Source organism: Podarcis gaigeae (genome assembly GCF_964106915.1).
Source record: "Podarcis gaigeae genome assembly, chromosome: 17".
NCBI classification, from domain to species: Eukaryota; Metazoa; Chordata; class Lepidosauria; order Squamata; family Lacertidae; genus Podarcis; species Podarcis gaigeae.
In genome coordinates, this window is record NC_139694.1 from 20,258,910 (window position 1) to 20,272,942 (window position 14,033).

General features: G+C 43.4%; 1 protein-coding gene across 32 annotated transcripts in view; it reads left to right on the forward strand.

Annotated features, from left to right (window-relative positions):
• The window catches only part of PTPRD (protein tyrosine phosphatase receptor type D), a 1,161,589-nt gene that overhangs the window by 285,431 nt on the left and 862,125 nt on the right, over window positions 1-14,033 (forward strand). The window lies entirely within an intron of this gene.

Sequence of the window (14,033 nt, forward strand, 5' to 3'; positions counted from 1 at the left end):
AGTCTTGCTGACAGTTGCCTGTTCCTTAGAGGATCAGGAGACTCACAGGAACTGGTTTTGTTTTATGTTGATGACATCATCCATGTTGGAAAGGCAGACAAACAGGTGCAGAAGTTTGCCAAAGAGCTTGGGAAACGTTTTCAGCTCAAGAACCTAGGTGCAGTAAAGATCTACCTAGGCATCCAGATAGCGAGAACTGAAGATGGTAGCTTCTTGCTCAGTCAGAAAGGCAAGATTGAGCAGTTGCTTGAGAAGTTCAGAATGTCCGATTGTGCAGGAGTTCGGACACCCATGGAGACGAACTTCGTGAAAGAGAGCCAGCAAGCAGAAAGTGCAGAGTTCGAGAATGCTGAGCTCTTTCAGTCAGCTCTAGGTAGTCTGTTGTATCTGTCCCAATGGAGCAGACCAGACATTGCCTTTGCTACCAACCTGCTAAGAAGGAAGCGTCAAAGCCCAGTGTGAGTGCTTGGCATGGTATCAAGCGGGTACTGCGCTACCTGCAGCATACCAAAGACTTCTGTCTTAAGCTGCCAGCTGAAGGTGAGGCGAAGCTCACATGCTATGCAGACAGTGACTGGGCGAATTCGCAGGACCGCAAGTCTGTGTCTGGGTTGGTGGTAAAGTTTGGGAAGTCACTAGCTGGGTGAAAGTCCCGGAAGCAAAGTCTCATTGCGCTGTCTTCTACTGAGGCTGAATTCAGGGCACTGTCTGATTTGTGCCGGGAACTAGAGTTCTATAGATGCTTGGTGCAAGAGATCTATGGGGATTGTAGCTTGCCCATCACGGTTTGGGAGGACAATCAACCTTGTTTGAAATTGGCTGAATCTGCGCAATTTAAGGCCAGAACCAAGCATCTGGACATACGTTTCCAAAATGTGTGTCAGAGTGTTCAGTCAGGTTTGATTCGGCTGAAGTACTGTGCCAGTCACATTAACTTGGCCGATGGATTTACCAAACCTTTAAGCTTCCAGCGTCATAAGGAGTTTTGTGGTGGTTTGGAGTTGGGGGTAAGTTCTGTACTTACTTTTCCCACAGTAGCGCAGGGCGAGAGGGGGTGTGAAGAGAACCTGAGCTTACAGGGTTAAACAGCTCAGAGTGTACGCCCTGCCTACTGTTGGGAGGGGGGAGACTCTGCGTCATTTCCGAGTCTCTCAAGTCTTTGTTCTCTCTCTACTTTCGCTTTTGAGGAGAGTGGACGTGTTTTCACGATGCTGTTTGACAATGGATAGTCTGCTGTAAATAAAACTGCTTTTAGCTGCTAAGATCCTGAGTGGACTTTATTTAAGCACACTGAAGCAAGCACTGGAGTTTTTTGAAGCTTTCTCTTACCGCTGCTGATCTCTGCGTTTTTGCTCAGAGCATCGGAATGTGGCCTTTGAAGTCCGAGCCTGGCCAGGAGCTGCACAGCTGAAGTGGGCTGGACGCCAGGATTTATCTGAGCAATAAATCAATCACCTTTAACAGCTTAGGCATCGGTTGTGACTATCTGTCCCCACCCAGGGACAGAACTGACATCCGCAAGCCTGCAAATGTCAGTAAGGGAAAACATTTTGGGGAGAGAATGGAGCTGGGTGCCAGACCCTCCCATCTCCCCGAATGCTCCCAGGGGCTCTTGACAGGGGTTCGGATAAGAGCATGACGAGCTCCTGGATTCCTTTAATGGAATACCCTTGCAGCAGCAGCATTGGAGGGGCAGGCACAGCCAATCCATACCCCTCCACTAACCAATTTTAAACAATGCCTAACCACAACCTTACAAGTTGTGACAATTTGCCATGCAGTAGGCAAAAACCAAATGGCACCAGCCAATCAGCCAAATGGACAAAATTCCTACCAGGCCCCTGCCCCCAAAGCAGATGACCCCATGACAGCCATAGCAAGGTCAAACGTGAACAAACCCTAAAGTTAGGAAGAATGGGTGGGTGGTCCGATGCGCGCAGCGAAAAGAGGAAGCTCAATGCTGCACGCAGGGAATGTATATCCTCTAGGCTGTCAATCAAAATTGGCAACATCGAAATCTTCCCAACAACTCCGGAGAGCCCAATCACTTCCATAACCATCCAATCATACCCAGCCAACAACAGAGGGATGACTTGCAAGACCCCACCGCAACACGTGCTCTCCATGAAGGAGAACACACTTTCTCTTAAATAACTCAAAACTATGAATTCAGCTTCATTCATCTCAACATGTCAGGCTTTGACAATTTTCATAGAAGCCATCTGTGTAAGGTGATCAGTGGTAGCTTCTAATACAGGGGAAATAAATCTCTATGCTTTTCAATTCTAGTGATCAGATAATTTCTTGCCTAAATGTCACTTATGGTGGAATCAGCCTCTGTTCGTAGCCAAGTTTTATATTTGTTAGCTACTGACATGTTTAATTGCCTTTCTTTAAGAGAAGGGAGTCAGAAGTCCCTGTAGTTCACTGATAAGAGCACATTGTTTGCAACCAGAAGGTCCCAGGTTCAGTTTGGGAGTTCCATCATGTAGGGGATGAGCCCTTTTACCTCCTTCCCAATGTTCAAAGGGGGCGGAGGAGGCCAAGAGCAGAGCAGAGCATGGCATGGCTTCAGTGGATTCCTGCCACTGCACAAGGGAAGGCGGGTCGAAGCAGCACCTCCACCAGTGATGGTGACAGGAGGAACAGAAGGAGCTCCTAGCCATTGTAGCTACACTGCTGCCACGTTCAGCTCTGCCCATGGCTCTTCCTCCCTAATGTCCCACGTGGCATCATCTGGGCAAGTCCCTCATTCTTCCTTGGAAGTTGGCACCTCTAGCACCTAGCATTTCTGGTTTGAGGGATCAGGCCAGCAGGTGATGGGAAAGCCCCCTCTGGGATCCATTGCCAAGCAGAGCAGGCGATCCCAGGCTGACCAGGTGTACAAATAGTTTGACCCCAGGTATAAAGCAGCTTCTCAGAAAAGAAAGTGTACTTTAACAACCTCATCTGCTGAAGACAGTAGAGAATATAAACATATGACAGACATTTTGTGCATTTTATGTTATTTTGCCATTTCTTTTCCATCACTGACTCTTTCAGAGATCACAAAAAGGATTGTGTCCTAGGATGATCTTCAGTCCGATTACTTGTTTTAATATTGCACACAATTCCCTTGGCAGTAAGGCCCTAGGGAGATTATTCTGTCTGGTGATGTGCCTCACCAAGGATTAGCTAGGGATTCAGCAGGGGGTTGTTCCATACATTTTGCTAAGAATTTTATAAATTAAAACCTTCTCCTTTTAAACCTCAAAACTCATTCTGGCCAAGGGTCATGACCCTCTCATCTTTAGATATTCATTTCTTCCATAATCAAAATCCAGTGTTTTCTCCTAAAGCCAACTGACTGAATCATTTGCTGGGCACCACAAAGTAAAATCCCACTATGTCCTCTCTTCCCATCCCATAATATTGAATGACATCTCCAAAGTGTAACATCAGCATTTCCAACAAAACACTTAAAACACTACATAGAAGTGATTCCCCACTATAACCACATTCAAACAATATTTTCTCTTGTGGTCAGTGCCCAAGCAGCATTTCACAAGGTAGAAACTGGCAAGAGGGGTCCTTTTCCTTAGTCCCACTGTAGTAATGCTCGTCCCCAACCTCTTGCCCCTCCCTTCTCCTGTCTCTGCTCTCCGGCCAGACCAGGACGCCCAGGACAGGGTTGGCGGACGAACATACGTTTTTGCAAAACAGAACAAACAAAACCCGGTAGGGCTGCCACCACTCCCTCTGATCCAGGGGATCCAGAATCACAACCCAGGGAGAAGGCCGTGACCCATTAGCCTGGCTGTCCCCTTCTCTACAAGCTGTATCCACAGACTTGCAGGCAGAAGTTCTACGGTATAGCGTAACCAAGCGTAAGGCTAGGACTTAGCTATTCCCTTTTGGAAAGGCACACAACTAAAACAGTTTCATCTTTAAAATGTTTATTTTAAAATAACATAAGAAACATGCTAAAATAGCAGGCACATCTTTTAGAACGTTACAGGTAAGAAAACAACAAAGCTACATAGACTAACTAAGATTACATACTTACAACTCTAACACAAAGATAGGCTAGTTGCTGTTCTTTAAGCCTCTGCAAGTAGAAGACGATCGAAGATCTCCATTTCAAAAGATGAATAGCGGCCTATTAAGCTGGAACCATAGAGCCGGGCATCTTTGCGATTTGCAGGGCAAAGGCAGAGAGGCCAAGAGCAGAGGATTCTCTGATCTTTTATTTCCAATTCGCAACCTGCGTCGTAACTTTCAAGCCAATCATAAACTCAAATTATTTTTTGAATGCACCAATGATCGGCTTGCTAGTCTATCAATTTACCTCTTGACAGCTGGGCCAATTTGGAATTCAAACTTTTAAATCAAAGGGTTTCCTCCCTTCCGCCAGAGACACATTCCCAGGCAATTCAAGGGCAGATAACAACACTGGGAGGGGGGATGTTTACATCATTGAACTCAGGTGTTAGATCCTTCATTAATCAAGACATCCTGGGTTCTAATAAACCTTTCAGCTGAGGAGTCAGTTGTCTAGAATTTTAAAGATACACAATTCCTTTCCCAGGGTACTTGTGGCTGATGAAACTCCCACAAGGCCTCACTCTCTTTTGCTTGGCCAAAGAATAATTTTCTAAATATTCCTACTTTACTACACCCACCATTCCATGAAAGGCCCTTTCTGTTTTGAAAAACTGGAGAACTGGTTGGTATCCTATAGCTTCTTGACCTCTCTTTTCTCCAGTTCCTAACATTTCTGGGTGCTTGGTCTGTAGATGTGGAGGTATGACATATATTACAGTAATAATCCAGAAGTGACAAACACCCTTTAGACACTTTCTTGTTCTTGAAATCTCATGACAGTTCTTACATGCACTCTGGAGATGAGAGTCCTAGCTTATTTGTTGTTGTTTAGTCGTTTAGTCGTGTCCAATTCTTTGTGACCCCATGGACCAGAGCATGCCAGGCACTCCTGTCTTCCACTGCCTCCCGCAGTTTGGTCAGACTCATGTTTGTAGCATCGAGAACACTGTCCAACCATCTCGTCCTCTGTCGTCCCCTTCTTCTTGTGCCCTCCATCTTTCCCAACATCAGGGTCTTTTCCAGGGAGTCTTCTCTTCTCATGAGGTGGCCAAAGTCTTGGAGCCTCAGCTTCAGGATCTGTCCTTCCAGTGAGCACTCAGGGCTGATTTCCTTCAGAATGGATAGGTTTGATCTTGCAGTCCATGGGACTCTCAAGAGTCTCCTCCAGCACCAGAATTCAAAAGTATCAATTCTTTGGCGATCAGCCTTCTTTATAGTCCAGCTCTTACTTCCATACATCACTACTGGGAAAACCATAGCTTATTTACTCCCCCATTTTCAGGGCATGTAAATCATATTAGCAGCACTGGCTCCTACTATCCTTGTTAGAGAAGTACATTGGACTTTTTGAGCATCATTTCAAATATGGAAAGGGCGGCATACAAATAAAATGATGATGACAGAGTGCTGCTAGCTGCCCTTGAAGCGGTGGTGGCGTGTTCACTCCTCAAAAGGCCTGTTCTGGGTAAAACAGACTAGTCTATTACAATTGCAGTCTAGTTAGCAACCCCCCTTTATTGACCACCCGGAAACAAAAGCATCTACCTAGAATGATGAATTGGAACTGACTTTTTCAGGGGGGAAAACAACAACAACAACAACACCAACACTGCAGCAAAGTCTTCAGAAGAAAAAAGCAAACTACCTGCCGCCAAATGCTTAGCTCATTCAAAGCAAGCCATTTCTTATCCTTTCTACCACCAGTTTAGCATCGACCACCCTCAAACCTATTTTTCCTAGACCTTTCGAACCTCCTTTTCCTAATTTATTGCTATAGTGGCAGAATGCAATTCAGATGTATCAGCCTTGATGCAGTCTTATAATTCGAGTAAAATACGATGACTTGAAATGAATGTGTTAGTTTTATCTTCTGGCAAGACGGTGTTTCAATTTGTGGGTAGCTGTTCTCTCTCTGGATTCTGTCAGGTAGAGTGGGTTAGAAATCTGGATAAAACACTAAATATCTATTATTTCAAGGCAAAGTGTTGCAATACTCCAAATGAAATATTTGACTTTGTACTTCCTTTTCTCTCGCATTTCCTTGTATTTTTTCCACCGCTTGGCAAGGATTTGCCTTTGCTTCACTTTGCTGCACTATCTGTGACAGGCTCTGTTGCTTCCTCTGTATGAATCTGGCCCCAGGGCTGCAGGTTAAGGTTGTTAAGGGACTTGCTGGATCTGCTTTTTTCTTTCTTCTCTTCATAAGTAATTATGAGCAATTTGCTCACTGTTATGAGCGTAATAAAAGATTCTGTGCCAGCCTAGGATGAAATAAAATTACGTTTTATTGTAGTAGCTGTCTGAACACTTTTCTTGGGTCTACAGTGGTTTCCTTGCCATATGCATTAACGTGCACGCATTTTCATGTTGGAAATTAGAATAATTTATTTTAAGCCTGACTATGAGGTGAATGCCCAGCTCCTGACTTACATAAATAGGACATTATTAGTGACTTGAGCATGCAGTTGTAGGATGTGAAGCTGTGCATCACTAAGCAGAACATGAATTATTTGTTCTGAAAACAAAATGCACTATCAAATTATTACTGTGTGTTTTATTACTTTCTGCCAATTTTTATTACTTTCTGCCAATTTCACAGAATATTCAGTCACACCGTTCCATATTCTGAACCGATAGTATGGCTCAAATAAGTTAATGGGTATTAATCACATGTATATATGAAATTAAAAGTCCAGTCTTATGCATATTTTCATGGAAGTAAAGCCAAATGAGTTCAATGCATTTTACTTCAAAGTAAGTGCATATCTATCTATCCATCTATATTTTTTTTTGTAAATGGCTTCTATCAAGGATGAATTCAGGCTAGCTGCTTTTACACGATTCACTGTTTGTAACCATGCAATGAGGCAGACCAGAGTCATGAGTTGCCATTCTCCAACACTTTGCCTCCTAGTTTTCTTTTTCTGATTGTATTTGTGCAAAATTTTGCATCACATTAAAAGGTTACAAAATTAAATAGCCTGTTTTTTGCTTTCTTGGCCATTTTTTTGTCCCTTTGCCAATTTTCTTTTCTTTTTTTGCAGTGTGGTTCCTGTTTGCCATAAATATTTGCTTAATTAATTTTATTGGAGGTGAAATATGGCGACTTCACAATCTTGTATCGTGTTTCTCCTATTTTTACCATTTTATATCAGACACAGTTACGTGTGCTGGGAAACATTAGTGCAGTGACAAAAATTAAGCATTATCATCAGTTAAAAAAAAAGAGAATGAAACAAGCAAACGAAAACCCCAAATACTGGGAGAATGATGTGCAAATGAATGCATAAAGAATGTATATTAGGTTTTTCCCAAATGAGGAGAACAAGAGACCATTCCCCTGTTGCAGTGAAAGATTATATACACATGGTTGTCTGCTTATTTCACAGTCTATGGGACTCAATTCTTCATACATTGCCCTAGACCAGGTATCTGGAACCTGTAGCTTTTCAGATGTTGTTGAACTCCAGCTCCCATCAGGCTCAGCCAATGTGACCAGGCATCAGGATGATAGGAGCTGAAGCCCATCAATATTTGGAGAGGGTTGGATTATTCATCCCTGGCCTAGACCAAGTACCGTATTGGCCTGAATATAAGCCACATTTTTTCCGCAAATTCCTACCATTAAAAGTTAAACTGCTGCATAAATTCACGACCCTACAAAAATTGGCTTTCACGCACCAACCATTTCAGTTTTTCAGTTTCCTGAATTTTAAAGGTGCAGCTTATATTCGGGCACAGCTTATATTTGGGCCAATACTGTAAATAAAGAATGACCCCTTATTTCCTTACAATATTATCCTATCTCTCCTCCTCCACCCCTGTCTACCTTGGAATCTCTTTCATATTCTGGGCAAGGGTCACCAGTTGGTCACTACGTGAGACATCACATCTATTCCTATGATATGCATACATTCCCAGTAAACTTGAGTTTAGTTTGAAAGATATGGTAGTGCAAAGTTTATGTCCCTGCCAACTGAAGTATTTTAACATTTGCTGGGTTCAAATAGGGACTATTTTAATTACTTTGTGAGCCTTTGAAAAGGGCTTTCATCCTCAAAGCAATGTTGATATGCAACATGCACTTCTTGTTGTTTAGTCGTTCAGTCGTGTCCGACTCTTCGTGACCCCATGGACCAGAGCACACCAGGCACTCCTGTCTTCCACTGCCTCCCGCAGTTTGGTCAGACTCATGTTTGTAGCTTCGAGAACACTGTCCAACCATCTCATCCTCTGTTGTCCCCTTCTCCTTGTGCCCTCAATCTTTCCCAACATCAGGGTCTTTTCCAGGGAGTCTTCTCTTCTCATGAGGTGGCCAAAGTCTTGGAGCCTCAGCTTCAGGATCTGTCCTTCCAGTGAGCACTCAGGGCTGATTTCCTTAAGACTGGAGAGGTTTGATCTTCTTGCAGTCCATGGAACTCTCAAGAGTCTCTTCTAGCACCATAATTCAAAAGCCTCAATTCTTTGGCGATCAGCCTTCTTTATGGTCCAGCTCTCACTTCCATACATCACTACTTATAACATGCACTTATAATATACAAAAAGTTATTGAGTGTAATTCCTACACTCTGTTGTGCAATAGTAACAGAGTGGAATAGCAGATGCAGAAGATCTTGTGGTTCTGAGGCTGGGCTTCCTTTATTCACTGTGGGGAAAGCCTCCATGCAGTACAGTTGAGGAATGCTGTGAGTTATGCCTCCCCCCCCTTTTTTTTTGAGCATGAAAATGTGAGATTGCCCACGGTGACTCATTTGTCTGGCATCTTGAGATTTGTGGGAGTGAACCCAAGGAAAAAGTGTGGGTAGGGAAAAGGTGTTAGGAGAAGCAGGCGGGAGCAGAGCTTTGCTCTCTACCAGAGCAGCTGTTGCACCACAAGATAGTTCAGGTTATAAATTCTACATATAGGATATTAAAATGCTTCTACAGTTGAAAGAATGAACTGTATATTAAAGCTTCATCACCTAACACTTTGAGAAATGAAAATCATCAACAGAACATTCATGAAAGATCCCAGGAGCTCATTTTTTGCTTTCTCATTTAGCTTTTCTTCATAGGAGGCTATTTAAAGTGTCATTTTATAAGTTTTGCTAAATGGATTAAAGGCAAATGAGCTCAAGGGAAACATTTTACTTGAATTGCTACCAATCTTTATTATTAAATAGGGGATGATGTGCAGTGTAAAGTCAGCATTTAAGCTTTCTTTTCCTTTTAATCATTAAATCTAACGTAATAAGGCAGTGCTGAAAAATGCATGTAATGGTCTGTATCAAACTAAGTTCTACTCAGAGTCTACTCAGAGTAGTCGCATTGCAATTAATGAGCATAAATTAGTCATGCATATTAATTTCCATGGATCTTCTCTGAGTATGACTAATATTGGATTTAACCCATTCCTTCCCTTCTCCATTTTTTGAATTAATACTGAAATTATGCATGTTAAAGTTTTGGCTTGCAACAATTTTATATAAGTTTCTTGCTAGAATTACAATAAGCAATATTTGGCTCTCACATTTTTATTTTTAAACTTCCATTCAAATGTGCAACAAATAGAATTTCCCCATCATTTCCTTTTGCATTTGTAAGACAATTATTCATGACCAAACGTAGAAGTCTTGCATGTTGACTTAGGTCTGTATCCCAAAATAATTTTTCATACGAGAAGGTCATGTGGCTCTATTATAACAAAAATAAATTTACATAAGTAATCCAAAACTCCAAATCTTAATATCCACCCCTCCCCCTTTCTGCAGTTACTTATTTTATATCTTTTACCACTGCATATCGAATTCAAATCTATTTACTGGTTATCCTTTATATTCTGTTTAGGTTAGTCTCACTGCACATTTTTATGTCAGTCCTGCTAATGATTTCAGCTGTTGACACTAATTCTTATGTATAATCTATAATTTTCCCCATTTGGTATTAAGACATCTCTCTCCTTGGTTTCTTAATCTTCTGGAAAGTTTTGCCATTTCTGCATAATCCATTGGTTTTTGTTGCTAACCTTCCTTCATTGGAACCCTTTCTTCTTTCCATTTCTGGGCATATATAATTCAAGCACCCATGCTAGTATACGTAAATAGTTTTTTCTCCTCTTTAGGTACCTTTGAACCAATAATTCATAAGACAAAAGCTTCTGTGTTTTTTTTTTTAATTAAAAGTTATTTTCATGTGGCTATCTTGACAATGGGAATTGTCATGCCAATGTAAATTTTGATCTCAACATGAATCAGGATACTGAGTCCTTGGAGGTCTGTGTGCATTGTTCGAATCTGTTTATATGACATTATTCAAGACAGCAATAATTAGCAAATTTGTTGCAGCTCCTGGTTTTTCTATATTTCCACATCTTTCTAACCTCAGAAATATAGGCATATTAGCATTCATTGGAAGAAAGAGATCTCAGGTATAGTTCATTCTTCAAGACAAGCACCACTCCAGACATCTACCGTAACTCTGTGTCATTTTCCCAGGTAGTTAAATACTACTTGGAAGGTCATAGCCTTGTCAAATCTGTAGGGACTTTTTGACCAATGATTCGTTATTATGCTTCAGTGACTAGACATATATCACTGACCATTCTGCTTATCTGACCTTGTTACCACCTATGATTCCCTTAGCAAGCTGTACACATACTGAATGCCAACTGCTAAAAATAAGAACCTTTTAAATATCCTTATCCTTTTCCAGTGCATGACATTTTCTTTCTCTCTTCCTAATTCCTAAAGTCCTCCATTTGAATTTGTAAGAGGTTTCACAATAAGTTGGTTATATTTTATGATAACCGAGAACCTGATGATGAGGTGCTTAAGTAGTTTTTATTTAAACCACAGCAATATCTTGGTAAGGTCTGTTGTATATGTCAATATAAATGGATGTGTATTTAATTTTTATGATTACATACTCCTTCCTTTTATGCTTGGGGACGGATTGGTCTATTAGTCTCCATTCTGAATCTATAAACTTTAGCTCAGCTTCCAGAGTTCATTAACTTGAGATGGCAGTTGGGTTAGTACAAGCAGAAGCAGAAGCAGGCAGGTGTTAAGGTGTGGCTTGACACTTTTGCATTTACATAGAAAGGTGTGTGATTGTGGGGAGAGTGCATTGCAGAGTGGTCTTCATATCTGCTGTCATTGTATTTACCTGAAGGAGCATCTCCACCCCCATCGTTCAGCCCAGACACTGAGATCCAGCACCGAGGGCCTTCTGAGAAGCGAGGTTACAGGGAACCAAGCAGAGGACCTTCTCGTGGTGGCATCTGTGGAACACCCTCCCACCAGATGTCAAAGGAAAAATCAACTACCAGGCTTTTAGAAGACATCTGATGGCAGCCCTGTTTAGGGAAACTTTTCATATCTGAAGGACTATTGTATTTTAATATTTTGTTGCAAGCCACCCAGAGTGGCTGGGGAAACCCAGCCAGGTGGGTGGGGTATGCATAATAAAAAATTGTTGTTGTTGTTGTTGTTGTTGTTGTTATACCTGATATAAACCAAATCTATGGTTATACAGAGAATAAAATATCCATATCTGACATGCATCAGCTAATATGCCATGAAAATCATGGCCAGTAGCCCTAGCTTGCTTGGTAGCAAATGCATGCCATATCTAAATTTTCTTACATTTCCCAAGTGTAGAAGCTTTGTTTGCCTGTTTTAATGCTTTACCTCTAAAATCTTAGATCGCAGATTTGCTAAATTCCACTTCAAGGTTAGATGCTGTCCTTGTAGCTGTTAAGAGGTTGCAGTAGTATATCATGTGTTCGTCTACTATATATTTTATCAAGGAGTTATAGAACATATAATTTGTCCTCTTATTAGAACATTTTCTGGTAGATCCTTAGAGACCCTTTTGAGTATCTTACTCGATGGGACATATAAATATATTACCAAAGAGGTGGCAATTTTCTAAATTGTTGTCATATCTCCCAGGCCTGCTGTGATGGTTAGTTCCTAGCTTGTCAGTGTCAATAATTAATAATTGGTTCGACTGAGATTATGATTTTGTATTTCACGTTTTCTGCTTTGTTTCCTTGTCAATGGATCATAATAATGGTTATATATGGTTGTATATAGCTGTCAGGACTGGCAGAACACTGACCAGTTTGCACTGGTTTGGGGGAAGCGGGGGCTGGAGTCTGACTCGAGAGATGGGAGCAGTGGTTGGTGGGCCACTGCACCAACCAGGAGACAAGAGATGGAGGCAGAGAAAGCTTCAGAGCTGGAGGATGGGTCAAGAGAGGCAGGTCAGGCAAGTGACGGGCCACATGATTCCCCATCCTCTCCTGTTTCTGTCTCCCAGAAACAGGAGGGGATTGAAAAGGGATGAGCAGAGGAAGCTTCCAGACAGGTGTAGGCTCTGGCTGCATGTTTGCAGCCCGCTGGAGGAAGGTACATAAACTGATGGAGGGGGAGTTGTCCCCTGTTGCTGCAACTGCTCCATAGAGCGGGGACCTGGGAACAGCTGTCTAGAGACTAGATTAGTGTGCATAGGTATAGTCATACCTTGGTTCTTGAACTTAATCTGTTCCGCATCGGACGTTCGGCTTCCAAAAAATGTTCAAAAACCGGAACACTTACCGTATTTTTCGCCCTATAAGACGCACTTTTTCCCCTCCAAAAATGAAGGAGAAACGTGTGTGCGTCCTATGGGGCGAATGCAGGCTTTCGCTGAAGCCTGGAGAGCGAGAGGCGTCGGTGCGCACCGACGTCTCTCGCTCTCCAGGCTCCAGGAAGCTATCCGCAAGCCTTGCACGCCCGGAGGGAGTTCCCCCGGGCGCGCAAGGCTTGCAGGCGGCAGCCTGCAGCACAGAGCACGGGGCGCCCTCCGGAGGACGCCCAGTGCTTCGCGCAGGTGTCCGCTAGCCTTGCGCACCCGGGGGATCTCCCCCCAGGCGCGCAAGGCTTGCGGGCGGCAGCCTGCAGCGCGGAGCACGGGGTGCCCTCCAGAGGACGCCCTGTGCTCCACGCAGGTGTCCGCAAGCCTTGCGCACCCGGGGATCTCCCCCAGGAGCCGAAGGCTTGCGGGCGGCAGCGCATAGCACGGGGCACCCTTCGGAGGTCGCCCCGTACTCCGCGCTGGTGTCGGCAAGCCTTGCGCACCCGGGGGATCCCCCCCCCGTGAGCGCAAGGTTTGCGGGCGGCAGCCGGCAGCATGGAGCACGGGGCGCCCTTTGGAGGACGCCCCATGCTCCGCGCTCGTGTTGGCAAGCCTTGCGCACCCGGGGGGCGTGTGGGGCACCCTGAAACAGAGGGTTCCCCATGCTGCGGACTGTAGCCTGCCGCCCGACGCGCGGGGCGCCCTGAAGCAGAGCGCCCCTCGCGCCAGGCAGACATGGGCCAGCCCCACAAGCTCGGGGGACAGCGGGGAGGCGCAGCACTGCCATCCCACTGTTCCCCGACCTGGTTTTGGGGGGGAAAATAAAGGAAAAAAATTTTTCCTTTATTTCCCCCCAAAAAACGTAGGTGCGTCCTATGGGACGGAGCGTCCTATGTGACGAAAAATACGGTACTTCCAGGTTTTCGGCATTCAGGAACCAAAATGTCCGAGTACCAAGGCGTTTGAGAACCAAGGTATGACTGTATTCAGACCTGTAGAAACGATTGTGATATCTTTGATAATAAAGAGTTAATTATCTGCCATGTGCATTCCCTCGGCTGGGAAGCACCCTAGACAATAGCAGGTTGTTTTGAGGCAAATACAGCTTTTGAGACATCAGTGAAATAAGCAGAAGAGAAATTCTCAACAAGTTTTATGCCTGATTGCTTAATATTTTATTTATAACAAGTTGTAAAAACTTGTTTAAGGCTAATGTATAATCACAAAAAGTCTATTAAAGAAATACCCTCTGTGATGCTTTTTTGTGTGTAATTATAACCAGACGGTTGCAAAAATCTGTGATTAAAACATTTATCCAGCTTTCAACTAATATATTTTTGCAAATAGCAATA